A 13,558-nucleotide genomic window follows, 5' to 3' on the forward strand; every position below is an offset into this window, starting at 1 on the left:
CTCAGTCAGTTAGGCGCCTGACTCTTGATTTTGGCTCAGGTCATGATCTCAGGGTCCTGGGATCGAGCCCCACATCGGGCTCCCTGCTCCGCGGGAAGCCTGCTTCTCCCTCTCCCACTCCCCTTGCTTGTGTTCCCTCTCTCGCTATCTCTCTCTCTGTCAAATAAATAAATAAAATCTTTTTTTTAATTAAAAAAATGATTAAAATGGGGGTGCCTGGGTGGCTCAGTCGGTTAAGCATCTGCCTTCAGCTCATGATCTCAGGGTCCTGGGATCAAGTCCTGCATCAGTCTCCCTGCTCAGCGGGGAGCCTGCTTCTCCCTCTACCTCTGCTGTTCCCCCTGTTTGTGCTCTCACTCTCTCTCTCAAAAAAAAAAAAAAAAAAATGGGGGCACCTGGGTGGCTCAGTCAGTTAGGCGCCTGACTCTTGATTTTGGCTCAGGTCGTGATCTCAGGGTCCTGGGATTGAGCCCCACATTGAGCTCCACGCTCAGTGTGGAATCTGCTTGAGGTTCCCTCTCCCTCTGCCCCTCCCCTCCGCTCACGAGCTCTCTCTCTCTCAAGTAAATAAATCTTTAAAAAAAAAAAAAAAGAATGGTTAAAATGGTAAATTTTATGTATATTTTACCATAATAAAAAAAGTAGTAATGAATAACAAACTACTGCCAGATGGCTTTGGAGCTAAGAGAACATGGGAGATGTTCTTAGATCATTAGATAAACCCTAAGGAGTTCAAATTCAAATTTCAGTAGCAGGCTCATTCATAGAAACATTTGGGCTTGTAGAAGGGTCCACTGTTCTGTCTAGATCCTCCCTTTTCTCTCCTACTGAGGGACATCCCCAGTGCTCTGCTCTCTTCTGGCTCATTCTCTTCAGCAAACCAACATGCCGTAACACCTCTCATCTTTTTAAAACTTTTAATTATTTTTTATTTTTTTAAAAATAAACTTTAGGGTGGCTCAGTCGTTAAGCGTCTGCCTTCGGCTCAGGTCATGATCCCAGGGTCCTGGGATCGAGCCCCGCATCGGGCTCCCTGCTCAGTGGGGAGTCTGCTTCTCCCTCCCCCACTCCCCCTGCTTATGTTCCCTCTTCTCTGTGTCTCTCTCTGTCAAATAAATAAATAAATAATCTTTAAAAAAATAAAATAAAATAAAAATAAACTTTATACCCAACATGGGGCTTGAACTCACCACCTGGAGATCAAGAGTTACATGCTATAGCAACTGAGCCAGCCAGGGGCCCCTAAATATGTCTTTTTTTTTTTTTTCATTTAATTTTTAATGTTTAAAAAAAATTTTTTTTTTAAGATTTTATTTATTTATTTGACAGAGAGAGACACAGCGAGAGAGGGAACACAAGCAGGGGGAGTGGGAGAGGGAGAAGCAGGCTTCCTGCTGAGCAGGGAGCCCGATGTGGGGCTTGATCCCAGGACCCTGGGATCATGACCTGAGCCGAAGGCAGACGCTTAACAACTGAGCCACCCAGGCGCCCCCCCCAATTTTTTTTTTTAAGTCAACTCTACAATTACCTCTCATCTTTACAAAAGTAATCCTCTACTGATGCTCACCCGCCTTGGGCTACCTCTGCCTTCCTGCATTGCCCTCCACTGAGCAGAGAGTTGCCTGCCCCCACCTCCCCTTCCTTCACTCCCCTTGTCTCCTGAGCCCAACTGCTTCAGAGAAATACTTTCCTCAACATCTGCCATGGCGGCCCCACTGCAGAAACACCTTTCTGGCCTTAGCAGCAGACTTCCTCACTTCCTCCATCCGGAGACACTCCTGCCACCTGGCTCTCTGCCCTGAATGCTCTCATGGTCCCCGCTCACCTTCCTAACCTTGCTTTTCTCCCACGTAGGGACTCGCACTCTCATGATCCCAGCCGCATCCTGTCTCCCATGCCTGCCTGGTGCCCCTCCTGTGTCTCCATGCTTACACTCTTACTCCACTGGGTCTATTTTCCAAACAACATCCAGTTTAAAAAAAACACAGGTCATAGCCTGTGGCTCCCCTTCTAAAAAATACTCCCATAGCTCTCACGTCTTAATAATAAGCACTGCATGCTTACCTTGACTTATAAGGTCTTGAACATCTGGACCTTCATACCTCATCAGTCTTCTCCTCCTTCCACTCTTGTGCTTGTTTATCCCAGCCCCCACACACTGGCCTCCTTGATAGTCTTCCAACATGCCAAGCACACCCCCACCTCAGGGCCTTTGCACTTGCTGCTCCCTCTGCCTGGGATGCCCTTCCCCCAGGCAGACACATGGCTCAGTCCTTCACCTTATTTGGATCTTTGGGCTCATTTTGGATGATCCTTCTTAGTGGAGAAGGCTTCCCTGAGCACCCTGTTGTGTACAACAGCACCCTACCTCATCACTTTGTACCCCCATAATCTGCTTTATTTTTCTTTGTACCACGTGTCACTACTAGATATATATTTGGTGGATTTTATCACTTGTTTCCTTACACCAGAAGTCTAGAAGTAAGCCCAGCAAAGGCAGGGACTTTACAGTTATAAAGCGTAGAACACTGCCTGACACTTAATAGATGCTTGTGTTTTTGTTTGTTTGTTTTTTGTTTTTAAGTAGGCTCCATGTCCAGCACAGAGCCCAATGTGGGGCTTTGAACCCACGACCCTGACATCAAGGCCTGAGCTGAGATCATGAGTCAGTTGCTTAACCAGCTGAGCCACCTAGGCACCCTCCTTAATATTTTAAGTGAATTAATAAATATTTAACAGATTCTATGGGGCGCCTGGGTTGCTCAGTTGGTTAAGCAACTGCCTTTGGCTCAGGTCATGATCCTGGAGTCCCGGGATCGAGTCCCGCATCGGGCTCCCTGCTCAGTGGGGAGCCTGCTTCCCCCTCTGACCCTGCCCCTCTCATGCTCTCTCTCTCTCTATCTCATTCTCTCTCAAATAAATAAAATCTTAAAAAAATATATTTAACATTCTAAATGGAGTTACATGTGTGGTGTCTGTATGTATTGTGTTTTTTAAAAAAGATTTTGTTTGTTTATGTATTTGAGAGAGAGCACGTGTCTGTGTGAGGGGGTGCGGGTTGGCAGAGGGGGTGGCAGAGGGAGAAGGAGAGAGAATCTCGTGGGGCTTGATCTCAAGACCCTGAGATCATGACCCCAGCCAAAACCAAGAATGGATGCTTAACCGACTGAGCCACCAGGTGCCCCTATGTGTTGTGCTTTTTTTTTTTTTTAAAGATTTTATTTATTTATTTGAGAGAGAGAATGAGAGAGAGAGAGAGCATGAGAGGGGGGAGGGTCAGAGGGAGAAGCAGACTCCCTGCTGAGCAGGGAGCCCGATGCGGGACTCGATCCCAGCACTCCAGGACCATGACCTGAGCCGAAGGCAGTCGCCCAACCAACTGAGCCACCCAGGTGCCCCGTGTTGTGCTTTTTAAATCCACTCCCGGGGACTTCTGGCTGGCTCCGTCAGAAGAGCATGTGACTCTCGATCTTGGGGTCATGAGTTCGAGCCCCATATTGGGCATAGAGATTACTAAAAAAAAAAAAAAAATTTTTTTTTAATGCACTCCTAGAAAACCAGGGAAATGAATGACAAGGTAAAAGAGATATACAGTTGACCCTTGAACAACACGCGGGGATGGGGGAGGCGGGGCGGCGCCAACCCCTGCAATAGCCTACTGTCGACTGGAAGCCTACTGGTAACATAAAGAGTTAAACATATTTCATAGGTTATATGTATTATATACTGTATTCTTACAACAGAGTAAACTAGGGGCCCCTGGGTGGCTTGGTCATTAAGCGTCTGCCTTCGGCTCAGGTCATGATCCTGGGGTCCTGGGATCCAGCCCCTGCATTGGGCTCCCCGCTAAGTAGGGAGCCTGCTTCTCCCTCTCCCTCTTCCGCTCCCCCTGCTTGTACTCTCTCTCTCTCTCCAACAAGTAAATGAATAAAATCTTTAAAAAAAAAGAAAGAAAGAAAGAAAGAAAACAGCCCGTTCATCAGGAGTTAAACACAGAAGTACCATATGACCCAGCAATTTCATTCCTAGGTGTACACCCTCCCAAAAAATTTAAAACAGGCACTCAAAATAATATATGTACATACATGTTCAAGAACAGCACTACTCGCAGTAGCCAAAAGGTGGAAACATCCCAAATGTCCATAATTGGGTGAATGGATAAACAAAATGTATATCCATACCATGGAATATCATTCAGTCATAAAAAAAGAATGAGGTTCTGATACATACCATCATGAATGAACCTCAAAAACATGATGCTAAGTGAAAGAAGCCAGACACAAAAGGCCACATATTACATGATTCCATTTATATGAAACACCCAGAACAGGCAAATCCATAGAGACAGAAAGCGGACTGGCGGTTGCCAGGGGCTGGGGGAAGGGAGAATAGGGAGTGACTGCTAATAGGTCTGGAGTTGTTCTGGGGGTGGAGGAGTGTGTGAACATTTTGGAACTCGACAGAGGTGGTGTCTGCCCAGCACTGTGAATGTACTAAATACCACTGAAGGTTCACTTTAAAATAGTTAATTTTATGTTATGTGAATTTCACTTCAATTAAAAAAAAAACCGTTGGGGCTTCATGTTTAGATCCTTTAATTAGCACAACCTTGACTTTCATTATGAAATAGTTAGCATTTTTGCAAAGACTCAGTGATAAAAAAGATTATTGTGTCTCCGTAGAGAACACAAATTACAAAATTTCTAGGGCAGAGGGGACAAAACAGGGTTCCAACTCAGAAAGGAAACACCACTCATCTGATTCTCCTTCTTCTGGTAAATGTAAACCACTAAAGAATCTGGGACTTAATTATTAAATTTAGCTCCTCTTGTGTTGAAACCTCCCCGCTGCCCTCCCAGTTACCCCAGCGGACTGCCTATGGCATACTCACCACCGGCCCCACACTGGCACCCATTCCTTCCTTTCTCCCAGAATACCGATTGTGTTCAGGCATTTCCCTTCCCCCAAGCAGCCCTGAGCCCCAAGGAAACTGAGCCCAGCCCCCAGAAGTGACTAATCTTAGGAGAATCCATTCCCCTTACCAGTGACTGGCTCAGTTATAACCACGTGACCCAAATCTCATGAATGAGGTATCAGGGGGGACTTTTGGTGGTCTGATGCTTTAAGAACGATGCCCCACCAAATCCTCTGATATGCCTCCCTTTGAGAAGCTGAAGCTGGGGGCGCCTGGCTGGCTCAGTAGGTAGAGCATGCCACTCTTGATCTCTGGGTTGTGAGTTCAAGCCCCATGTGTGGCACAGAGTTTACTTAAAATTAAAAAAAAAAAAAAAAGTGAAGCTTAACCCTAGTCCCCTTGTGACTGGGCTGGGCTTCATGACAAGCTTCAAACATATCGAATATGGCAGAGATGATGGTCTGTCACTTCCAAGATTTGGTTACTAAAAAGCCTTCGGCTTTCATCTTTGGCTGGCACTCTTGCTTTCTCTCCCTCAGACAGCTCACTCTGGCAGAAGCCAGCTGCCATGTCATGAGGACACTCCAGCAATTTATGGAGACGCCCACGTAGCAAAAACCAAAGTCTCCTGCCACAGCCAGGGAGGAACTGACACCAGCCAATGTGAGCCTGTGAGTGAGCTTGAGAAGAACAGGTGTCATCCCTGTCCAATAAAAATCATACCCACTCAGGGTGCCTGGCTCCGTCAGAAGAGCACGTGACTCTTGATCTCAGGATCCTGAGTTCAAGCCCCATGTTGGGTGTGGAGCCTATTTATTTATTTTTTTTAAAGATTTTTTTAAAGATTTTTATTTATTTATTTGTCAGAGAGAGAGAGAGCACAAGCAGGGGGAGCAGCAGAGGGAGAGGGAGAAGCAGGCTCCTCACCGAGCAAGGAGCCCGATGTGGGACTCGATCCCAGGACCCTGGGATCATGACCTGAGTGAAGGCAGACCCTTAACGACTGAGCCACCCAGGCGTCCCTGGAGCCTACTTTAAAAAATAAAAAAATCATCCCCACTCCTCCCCATGAGTCTCCATTTCAAGTGGCACAAAAGGCTTGTTATACAAATTGGCTAAAGAATGTATTAGACTTGGGGACCCAGTCCCTCTACATCTCTTAGCTCTGCTATTCTGTGTTGACTACATCACCAGGCAAGTCCTCCTTATGTGGTAGCAAAGATGGCCCCCTACAGCTCCAGGCTTCCATTCTGACCAGCTTGGCAATCCCGAAGACAGAATCATGCAAAATTCCCAGGGCCAATGTTCACTGGGCAGAATGGGGTCACGTGTTCTTTTATTAACCTATTACTGTGGCCAGGGGTTTAGAACCTGCAGACTGGCCAGGCCAACTCTCTTGGAGTGATAGACAAGGACCTCATAACCTGATTTTATTCTCTTTCCATTGGCCACCCTGCCTGTATTAGCTTCCTATTGCTTCTGTAACAAGTTGCCACAAATTAGGTGGATTAAAACTGCACCAATTTATCATCTTACAGTTATGGAGGTCAGAAGTCCACAGTGATGGGTGCCTGGGTGGCTCAGTTGATTAAGCGACTGTCTTCGGCTCAGGTCATGATCCTGGAGTCCCGGGATCGAGTCCCGCATCAGGCTCCCTGCTCAGCAGGGAGTCTGCTTCTCCCTCTGACCCTCCCCCATCTCATGTGCTCTCTCAAATAAATAAATAAAATCTTTTAAAAATAAATAAATAAATAAAGAAGTCCACAGTGAGTCTTATGGGGCTAACTCCAAGGTGTTAACGTGCCTGTTCCTTCTGGAGGCTCTTCCTTATCTTTTCTTCTTCTGCATGCCATTCACATTCCTTGGCTTTTGGCCCTACATTGCATTTGCTCCCTCGGCTTTGCCACACCACCTCCTACTGCTCTGGTCTCCTGCCTCCCTCTGATAAGGACCTTTGTGACTGCATTTAGGTCTCACCTGGATAATTCAGGATAACCTCCCCATCCTAAGATCATCAACTTAATCACATCTGCAGAGTCCCTTTTGCCATATAAGGTAATAAGCACAGGTTCAGGGGATGAGGATGTGGCCATCTTTGGCCACCACTGTACCCAAACACACGACACCCCTGCTGGGACTCCCCTGAAGCTCTCGGGATCCACCAGGCACTTCCTCCCCTCCGTTCCTTGGCTCCTGCTGTTTCCTCTGCTGAAGGACTGGCCCACCCACTTCCACCTGCCAATCTCCATACTTGAATTTCAAGGCTTAGCTCAAATGGCACTTCTCTTTTCTAGCTTTCCTTAATCCCCACAACTGGGGAGAATGAAGTGCACCCTTTCTCGCAATCCCAGAGTGTAAGAGTTTATGACGGCGAACCACAGTATATCAGTTTACATATCTGGTCACTTACTCGATTGTGAAGTCTGTCGGAGTAGGGAGTTTTGCTTGATCACCTTTATGGCCCCAGCTCCTAACACATAGCTCATGGCCCTTAACAGGTGCAAAAAAAGTATTTAGTGAGTCCAAAAGCAGTTCGTGAAATCCAGTAAGATTTTTTTAAGTCCCAGTTTGTAGTAGGATGGCTTTATGATCGATGTCAGTAGTTCTACCCACCAGGCCCTGCCTTCCGGACCCCCCCTCATTTGCGTAACAGCTCCCTTCCTTTCTCTGGGGAGCTTTCTCTTCTCCACACAGGTGGTCATGGTCACATTGGCCTAAAGGCCACAGCGCTGTGGCACATGGCCCAGTATGGTCAGTCAGAGTCAGGGGGGTTATCCCACATAGGGGCACATGGCCCAGACTGAGCCAAAGAAAATGAAGTCATGGGATTGTACACGGAGGCTGGAGAGAGAAGGTGCTGGGGAGCAAGTATGAGCAGCACCCAGAGCCATGTGGAATCCCGCCCTCCTCATCAGCCTCTACCTGGAAGAAGCCTGCGTGTGGACGGGAACATGAGGCCAATCTGAAGGAAAACCGAGCTCTGGGTGGTTAGTGAGCTGGCCAGGTGTGGGACCACAGTCCCCAAGGCCAGCCCCACCCCTGAACTTCCCTTAACGAGAGCTAAGCAATTCCTTTTTTTCGCTTCTATCAGTTGGGGTTGGATTTCTGACTTGTGCCTGAATGATCTTGACTAATACAGGCCTTAACTTCGTAAGAATTTGTGGCCTAACACACTGTGCACTGTAGACGCCCAGCAATATGACTGTAGTCAGGGTGCGTAGCTTCCCAAAGTCTGAGATGCAGGAAAGAGAAGGTAAAGTAGTGGATTCATTTCCTTGACAAACACTTTGTGATGATCTGTGACGTGGGGGAAGACCCTGAAATGGCACTTTGGGACACACTATATTAGTCAAGACTCTTTCAATGACAGAAAATCAAAAGAACCTGGATTAAGGGGAGAAAAAGGTGGGGGAGAGGGAGGATGGAATTTATTGGCTTATGTAACTGCAAAGTCCAGAAATAGGGCTCATTTCTGGCATAGCTGGATCCAGTCCCTCTCCATTTCTCCCATCTTTTTTTTTTTTTCTGTATTGATTTTATTCTCAAGTGATCTCTTTCCACACGGCAGAAAAGATAGCCAGCAGCTTCAAATTTATTGCCAGCAAAGAAGGAATGTGAAATGTATAGAGGGAAGTAAGGTTAGACAGAGTTAGGGACTCTATCAATTAGGAATGCTTTAGTCTGTAAGTAACAGAATACCCTACTAATGGGACTTAAGTGGTAAAGGTTTATTTATTGCATGAATTAGCTGTCTGGAGGTAAGCAATTTCAGTGCTGGTTTGGTGATTCAACTAAACCCATCAAAAACCCAGTTCTTTTTCACTTTCTGCTCATGCCATCCCATGCATGTCTGCAACAGTGTCCCTCTGGGTCACAGAATAGCTGCTGTGACACCAAGCATCACAGCCTCACACAGTGGCATTCTGAGAAGGAAGGAGAAAAGGAAGGTAGGAGCCAGGAACAAAAGGAACCTTCTCACGTTCACCTTTTTTATTTCAGGTGGTAAAATCATTTCCAGAAACCCCCAGCAGACTTCCCTCTCCATCTCATTGGCCATAATCTCATCATATGACTATCCCTTCCCTACCAATCCTATGACTGGCTACAACCAATCATGATTTCACCTGTTTGCTAAGAGAACAGCACGACTGTCAGGATATTCACCCTCTTTGAGTTTCTGGGGTGGTGAGGTCCATCCCCAGTCCTGGGAGATGAACCATGGTTGGCCTCATGGAAAGTGAGGGAAAGTCTCTTGGAGGGCTTCTGGACCAGGCCTTTGGTGAGGTTGTTGAGCTGCTCATTTCACCAATCCAGAAGTGGACCTACCTCCATTCTCGCCACGTGAGATAAGCCCCTCATCGTGTTCAGTTGAGATTCTGTTCCTTGTACCCGAAGGCATCTCACAGATACATTCCTCTATGACAGAATTTGCTCAAGGCAGTTTTCTCCAGAGGGGCTTTAGTGCTCCCAAGACAGAGGCCCCAGGGCAGGCCAGCCCACTCTGTCCTTCCAAGGTCCATCTCGATTGCCACCTTGTCCCTAAAGCCATTCCTGGCACGCTCAGTCGCAATCACCCTGCCCTTTCCCGAACGCCTCAGACACTGTGAGCATTCTTCCCGTTGCCATCCCCATTCACTTGGCAAGTGTTGATTAAAGCCCCGCACATTCTAGGGGAGGTGCCAGGTGCTGGCATACAGCTGAGGTCGCCCCTTGCCCGCCTTCAGTCATGCACAGCGTGCTTGGCCTTTGTCCTTTCCCTCCTTCCTTCGCTCCTTCCAACAGCCAGCGCTGAGGGGCTTCTCTGGGCCAGGCCTTGTGAAGATGAAGGAAAATGGGCCCCACCTTCAAAATACGGATCATCTAGCCAGGAGACAGTGACAGAGATAAGCACAGGGGCCACTCACACAGGCTGGGGGCAAGCAGGGGTGGCGAAAACGCTGACATGGACACCACCGTTTGTGCCCACGGAGCTAAGCTAAGCCCCAGTTCCTCTAATCCTCCCACAAATCTTCCAAGGGGCAGCTATTACTACTATCTCCATTTTGGAGATGAAATCACTGCTCAGAAATGTCACATAACTTCCCCGAGATCACTCAGCCAGGCAGTAGCAGAGCTGGGGTTCGAACCCAGGCCCTGGGCACAAACCTCTGCCCCGCACTGCCTCTCCAGGCTCGGAGGCAGACTTGCCAGATCTCAGTTGGCAAGGAGAGACCTTGAGCACATCCCTCCTGCACGGCCTCAGACAGAACCACCCCTGTAGCACCTGGATCTCAGACTTTCAGCCTCTAGAGCGCAAGACGACGCGTTTCTGTTGTTTGAGCCATTCGCTTTGTGGCACTTTGTTATGGAGGTGCTAGCAGACGAATGCACCGTGTAAGTCTCAAGGGGGCTGGGAGGTAGTGAGAGGGAGGGAGAGAGCTGTGAGATGAGCCTGGAAAGGTAGGTGGGCCAGATCACGCAAGACCTTGTAGGCCGAGGCAAGACTTCGGGTTTTACTCTAAGATCTGGGAAAATCACAGATGGGCTTTATTACTGCCATAAGTGGGGGTGTCAAGAATGATTTGGAAGGGGGCAGGAGTAATGGTGGAAAGACCAGCAAGGAAGCCACTGCAACTATCCGGGGGAGTGAAGATGGTGGCTTGGACAGAGTGGGTTCTGCAGAGACCTGGGGGGTGGTGGTGGGGGGGGCTGCCGAAGCAGGGGAGGGGAAAGAGGGCGGAGTCAAGGGTGATGCCCAGCTTCTGGCTTGAGTTACTGGATGGATGAGGATGGTTCTTATTCTGAGACAAAAGACCAGAGCTGGGGGTAGAGACAGATTTGTGGGGGGAGAACAGAAGTGTTCCTTTCAAACATGTAAAGGTACATGTGTGCACAACATCCCAACAGAGACACTGAGCAAGCAGACGGATCTGGGAGTCTGGAGCTCAGAGCAGGGTCTAGGCCACAGCGAGAAATCTGGGCACGGGATTTCATGGCATCGAGATGGTCTTTCTCACCTAGAGAGAGAGAAGGAAGACGGAGGCTGGGACTCATCCCTGAGGAGCCCTCTCCTTCTGAGGGCTGGTGAAGATGACCAGGAATGACTCATGGCTGCTGTTGTGCAGACAAACCACAGCCTGGGGAGGCCAGGCTCGTCCTGGAGACGGGGAGGGCCCTCAGGAGGACACGACGCTTAGGCAGGTGGACTGCAGGAGTAGGAAACGGCCAGGGAAGGTAGCAGCCGTCAAGCTGTCAGAGGGAACGGAAGCAAAGACCCGTGGGTCAGTGTCCTAGGGTAACAAAGATCCACAAACCGGGGACTTAGAACAAAGAGAAGTTGACTCTCTTATAGTTCTGGAGGCTGAAAATCCGAAGCAAGCCCTTTTTGTACACAATCAACCACGGAGGCATCTGTGACTACCCTCCTTAAAGCAGCCCTTCCCTCCTGCCCCCTGACACTGTTTCTTCCTAGCACTTACGTTTTCTGAAATTTCATACAATTTCGTTTGTTTGTTTGAAAGGCAGAAATGCGGGCACCTGGGTGGCTCGGATGGTTGAGCGTCTGCCTTCGGCTCAGGTCATGATCCCAGGGTCCTGGGATCGAGTCCCACATCGGGCTCTCTGCTCCTTGGGAGCCTGCTTCTCCCTCTGCCTCTCTCTCTCTCTCTCTGTCTGTCATGAATAAATAAATTTAAAAATCTTTAAAAAAAAAAAAAAAAGGCAGGCAGAAATGCCTGGGACTGTTGTATCCACTGCTATAGCCCCCGAATCCTGACAGGGTCTGGCACTTAGTAGGCCCTCAAGCAATTACTGAGTGAACAAATAAACCATATAGAAACAATGAGCCTAGAAAACACTAGAAGAAACACCCCAGAGTGTTAATGGTTTCCTCTGTTGAGATAAGACTGCTTTTACTTTTCCTCTATTTTCCTGCTTTAAAAATAAAACATCCTATTTTGGAGGGGGGGGGGATGGAAATGCTCTACATCTTGATTTGGGTGGTGATTACACAGACGTGGACAACTGTCAAAACTCATCCAACTGAACGCCTGAGACCTACATTCTGTTATATGCTAATTATATTTAAAAAATAAACATATATGTGTATATCTCAAAATACAATGCTCTTGCAATTATCTTATAGCATTTAAAATATATAATTGTAAATAGGATAATAGGTACTGCATCTGTATTCTAAATTAAATTTGACTTGTTATAATATTAAAAAAAAGAAGAAAAAGGTTTTGGATGACCTTTACATGCAGACAAACACTGACCAGTCTATACCTGCCAACTTAACACTGCTTTGTAACATCCCCCGGTAGTTTATAAAAATTTTGTTCTAGGCTTTCTCTCTCCATTTATTCTGTAATAAACTGAAGCCACAAGCTAAGCTGATCCCTCTAGAATCTGAAGTTTCCAGTTAGCCTGTTTATTCCTGTTTGTGCCTCTGGGGGCAGTAACTGAGTCTACACTCTCAAAGACAAGACTCCTTAGAGTCTAGATAGTTTTGTTCCAGAAGCAACTTTTCCAGCTGGGGAAAGCACCCTGGCTTCCATGAGGCTCTATATAAAAGAACTGAGATGTCAGCTTAAATGGTTAGTGTGGACTGGGCCCCAAGCCTCCCCGGGGTGAAGGGGCCACAACAGGCAATCAGAATGAAGTGATTTTCCAAAGCCAGCCCTTGGGGTGGTGCGGGGGGGAACCACTGGAGTGGTTTTCTTCCTCCTTCTGTATCAGCTCTGGCTCAGGCCCCGCTGAAGTGGGAGAGGAGACAGAAGTTAGAAAGTTCCATGAGGAGAAGGGGAGGCTTGCAGAAGGTGGGTGTACAGGACTGTTTTACTCACACCAAAGTGGTCTCAACTCCGTACTCTGCTCCTTTCCCAAAGCAACCACAAAACGGGGACTTGGGAGCTGTGTCCTTTCTGTCCCCATGTCCCAGGGTTTGGGGGGCCAGTTGAGCGGAGTGGCCAAGAGCCCAGATTTTGGACTCAGGCAATGCTGGTATGGAGCAGTGCTCTTATCAGGGATCCGTGATGCGACCTCAGCCAGTTCTGACTTAACTCCTGCTGGGTCTCAGTTTCTCAGTTTGTATGGTGGGGTGGCTCCACCTACCTCACAGGCTGGCACGGAGGACAGAACAGAACAACACATGGAAAGTACTCAGCATAGGAACTGTGGTCCGGTCAGCAGGAATTCAACAAATGTGAACTAGCCCTTCGAATCAGACGCATCAAAACAGGGCAGAACTTGCTCCCGTCTCTAACGCTCAGCCAGTGAAGGAGAATTCTCTAATTCTGCGCTTCTAATTCTCTCTTGGCTTTGGGTCCTACCAAAGAAAACAGAGGTTCTGGGTCTGCCCCTCTGGATTGCCTACTTGGGGGTAACTGGTGCTGGAAAAAAAGCTCTCTGCTGGGGATGTTCTTCTACGTTGTTCCAAGTCAATTTAGGTTCACACAGGCTAACAGTAACACAATCGGGGTTCTTAGCGTCCATTACCCCCCTTCTCACAAGAATGTTATCTCGGCAGGTGAAAAGAAAACTGGTTTTTTTTTAAGAGTTCACCAAAAAGCCCTCTCCCGAGGAGGGCTCAGACAGGAGAGAGGCAGGGCTAGGTGGAGGCTCCACTTCTGGGGATTATTCTGGTTCTGAAAAGCAGCGGAA

The 13,558-nt window shown here is 47.9% G+C and overlaps 1 protein-coding gene across 1 annotated transcript in view; it reads right to left on the reverse strand.

Annotated features, from left to right (window-relative positions):
- The window catches only part of ATXN2 (ataxin 2), a 134,196-nt gene extending 129,284 nt beyond the window's left edge, over positions 1–4,912 (reverse strand). The window contains exon 1 of the mRNA XM_064578381.1: positions 4,892–4,912. The gene's annotated coding sequence lies outside the window, so the exon portion shown is untranslated. The remainder of the gene's footprint in view (positions 1–4,891) is intronic.
- Positions 4,913–13,558: the final 8,646 nt, after the last annotated feature.

The sequence above is a fragment of the Mirounga angustirostris genome, unplaced genomic scaffold (assembly GCF_029215605.1).
Source record: "Mirounga angustirostris isolate CCGP_5_RB_7025 unplaced genomic scaffold, mMirAng1.0.hap1 SCAF_14, whole genome shotgun sequence".
Classification (NCBI taxonomy): Eukaryota; Metazoa; Chordata; class Mammalia; order Carnivora; family Phocidae; genus Mirounga; species Mirounga angustirostris.